The following is a 4,143-nucleotide window of genomic DNA, read 5'->3' as shown; positions in this document are numbered from 1 at the left end:
ATGAGTCCGGACACACCGCTTTGTGAAAGTTTGCGGCCAACGAGAAGACGGCTGCAGCTGTTGGGCCAGTGCCCCTCCTTCCACCCAGTCCGCCCCGACCTAGCCCAATCGGCCGGGTGTGGACTGGGCGCGGGGCGGCAGGCAAGGAGGGCGCATCGTGAGGGACAGGCTCAGACCAAAGTGCCCCTGCCCCCAGCCAACCCCGGCTCAGGCTGCTGCCCTCTGTCCGACCCAAGCCAGTCTCCCGGTGTCCCAGCCCCTGGGGCGAAAGACCTGGCAGCTCCAAAAGCAAGCCCAGAGGGGCAGACGAGACAGCACCTCGGTGCCCCCTTGGGCGGCGGGCCGGGCCGGCAGGGGGCGCACTCCGCTGCGGGGCACCGAGGCTCAGGGCCACTCACATCCGCCCTTTTCCTTCTCAGTTGGTCGTGTCCTCCCAGCCCCATCCACACTCTCTCCCTTGGTCTCTCTTGGCATTGGCTCTTCCTTCCTTGGAATCCTCATTTCCAACTCCTCCTCCTCCTCCTCCTCCTCCTCCTCCTCCGTGGTGGACCCCCTTAGTCCCTCACTCTGGCCTCCTGGTCGTTTCCAGAAGGGCCCACACTATGCCAAGTGCTTAGCATCCCTCTCACCTTTCCTCTTCCTCTGTCTTTCTCCCATCCTTTCCATTCTTTTCCTTCCTCCCAATCTTCTTTCCTGCCCTTGTCTATCCCTGCTCCTATTACTATTTCTCACTCCCTACCCCAGTGCACCTTATTCTATTTCCCCCCTCATTTTTCGCCTATATCTGTATCTCCTGTCTTTCTGTCGCCCCCCCCCTCCCTCTCTCACTATTAATTTCCCTGATTGGCTCCCCAGCTCCAGCGCTGCTGATGAGCCCTATTCATTCCTGGGCCTGACACTATCGACCTGCCCTGGCTGATTGCTGGGGGCTGGCCCCAGGCGTGCTGATGAGCCCTAAGGGTCAGCAGCGCTAATTATCTGCTAATTGCTGATGACTCTGCTCACCTTCCCCCATTCTCACATACTGAAATGGTGGTCTTTTTTACTCTCCCCCTCCTTCTGATTCCCAGCAGAAGAGTTGTCTATGAGGCAAAAGTCATGGGCACTTTCGCTTGATAGGAGCCTCAGGTCAGAAGCAAGTCAACAGAAGAGTGACCTGAGCTTCAGTACATAGAGCAAGCCTGGCCCGCTAAAGTGGGGGTCATCTGGTCACTGGGAGAGCCGCGCTAGTTAGAATTAATAGTAGCAAAGCCACACAAAGTAGCAAAGTTTAGGAGGATGATTTGGCTCAGGTGAGGATGAAAACTTACACCAAAGAGTCTCAGAGTTTCTGAGCCAAAACAGAGCAGGGCAGGAGGGAACCCTGGATCTCCGTGACATTTGTTCAGTTCAGGAGTGTTGTGTTGGCCTAGTGAACAACACTAATGTCAGGCTAATGCATTAAAAATCAGCACCCCGAAAGACACTGTTACCAGAGTGGGACAAAAGATGGTGGGACCCAAGAAAGGAGCTTTCTTTTGTTATGCTTGATTGACAGTTCATCAGAGAGGTAAAGGGAGAAGAGTGTGATTTCCATTCCGTCCTGATTGTGGGCTCTACATTAAACTTCTGAGATGAGTGTGGTGGGAAGATGCTACCAGGGAGAAAAAAAGAGGTGGCTTAACTTAGGTCTGGGAAGCCCAACTCACTACTAAAGTACAAGGATAATCCTTGCACATTCTTCTAAAGATATTTGTCAGAACCCTTTGTTAAATTAACCAAGTACTTCATGGTACCAATATGGAAGACTGGACTTTAAAGTGTATTGTACTTAAAAAGTGAGATAGAGGTCAGTACTTGGTTTGATGGCTTTAGAGTATTGGATACACAATAAGAGGCTTATTGACTGGATAAATTATCGAGGGAACTTTTGGGCTACAAACTGAACTTAAAGCTCTATTAGTAACAACACCAATAAAATAAACCATGAAGGAAGACCCATTTTTAAAAGTAATTGCATTCATGTTTGCATAGGTAATAAAATCAGATAGCACAAAGTTCCAAAAGCTCAAAGGGTATATATATTGAAACATTTCCCTCCCACCAGTCCTTTCAGTAAAAGACCACTTTAATAAGCCTATCACTCTCTGGTGGGACAGAATGGATTAGTCAAAGAGCTGGTGCAAGGATCAAGTGAATATGAGGAAATACCTTTCAAAATGAGTTCCTGCACTAAGTGGGCCAAGAAGAGCGGTGTAGTCAAGAATGGAAGTCCCCCCTCTCCCTAAAAGAAAGAAAAAATAAATAGAATAAAATAAAATATATGCACTAATTCTAAAAAAGAAAGAAAGAAAGAAAGAAAAAGAAAGAAAGAAAGAAAGAAAGAAAAGAACGGAAGTCCCCAAATCAGTGGCTCTCCTATCAGTACCAAGGACAGAAGCCATTGCTGTCAAATCTTTACCAAGAGAAAACTGGTTTTTCCCCTGAATCCGGGAACGGGTCCCTTGAGGGTAAGCACCTCCTCTCACTGTTTAAAATGTTATTCTAAAAGTGCTTCTTTAGCCCTAACCGGTTTGGCTCAGTGGATAGAGCCTGCAGACTCAAGGGTCCCAGGTTCGATTCCGGTCAAGGGCATGTACCTTGGTTGTGGGCACATCCCCAGTAGGGGGTGTGCAGGAGGCAGCTGACCAATGTTTCTCTCTCATCAATGTTTCTAACTCTCTATCCCTCTCCCTTCCTCTCTGTAAAAAAATCAATAAAATATATTTAAAAAAAATAAAAGTGCTTCTTTAATTGTCCATGTGCTCTGACTTGTCCCACTCTCACTATTCCATTTGTCGGGGAAATGCTCCTGCAGAGGAATTTTATTTTGAATCTACTCTCTCTACTTGTACAAGTCTATACCAGAGCCCATCATCTGGCCTCCCCTTCATTGATTAGAGGTCAGAACCTAGGATGCTAAGAATGAACACAGTATTCTAAAGTCAAAGCCAACAGCCCTTATCTGGTTTGGCTCAGTGCATAGAGCCTCAGCCCTCGGACTGAAGGGTTGCCCTGGGGTTCCATTCTGGTTGAGGACACCTACCTCAGTTGCAGGCTAGATCTGGCCTGATCCCGGCTGGTCAGGGCACTTGCAGGAGGCAAACAATGGATGTGTCTCTCTCACATCAATGTTTCTCTCTCTGTGTGTCACTCCCCCTCCCTTCCACTCTCTATCTTTTTAAAAAATATATTTTTATTGATTTCAGAGAAGAAGGGAGAGGGAGGGAGAGATAGAAACATCAATGATGAGAATCATGGATTGACTCCTCCTGCCGGCCCCACACTGGGGATGGAGCCCACAACCCAGGCATGTGCCCTGACCGGGAATCGAACTGTGACCTCCTAGTTCCTGGGTAGATGCTCAACCACTGAGCCATGCTGCCTGGACCCTTCCACTCTCTCTAAAAATCAATGGAAAAATATCCTCTGATGAGGATTAACAAAATAAACAAACAAAAAGTTAGAGCCAACAGATACTGCCGCCTCACTCAGGGACGGGAGTCCACTGCGGGTGGGCAGCGCCGGGCCCTGTCCGCGAGTACCCTCTGGTGGCAGCAGAGTGCAACTGCGCCACCGCGAGAGCGCCTCCTCGCTTCGGTCCGGAAGGTGCCCCAGGGCAACGGAGGAGGATCCGGGCAGCCGTCCAGGGTCCGGCGCGCCAGGGGCGCTGCGCTGCTCGGTACGTACCTGAGTGCACTGGTTGGGCATGAGGATTGCACACGGGAGCCTTAAAGTCCAGTGTGCACGCGAGCAGGTTTGTGTATGTCTGTGGCGTCCGGGGACCCGAACCCTGCGTATCTGCTGTGTTCAATGTGTGCTGTCTGTGTGAGCACGTGTTACACGCGGTGGGTGGGTGGTGGGGAGGTCCGCGCCTCCAGCGCAGGGCGGAGTCCTCACGGAGGCGTGAAATTGGTTTGGAGCAAACACATTACGGAAAGCAATTACCGGGGAGAGAGAGGTTCTAGGCCCGCGGGACCGGCAGCCCGGAGGCTGGAGGAAGCTCCCTGGCTGCAGGAGTGTCTGGGTGTCTAACCCTGGAAAGGGCCTTCCCGGCACGGCCGGCGGCGGGGAGGTGGAAGCGGGCGGCAGCCTCTCCCCTGCCCCCTCCGGGGCCTCCCGGCT

The sequence above is a fragment of the Myotis brandtii genome, unplaced genomic scaffold (genome assembly GCF_000412655.1).
Source record: "Myotis brandtii unplaced genomic scaffold, ASM41265v1 scaffold624, whole genome shotgun sequence".
Lineage (NCBI taxonomy): Eukaryota > Metazoa > Chordata > Mammalia > Chiroptera > Vespertilionidae > Myotis > Myotis brandtii.
Note: the sequence above shows the minus strand (reverse complement) of the source record.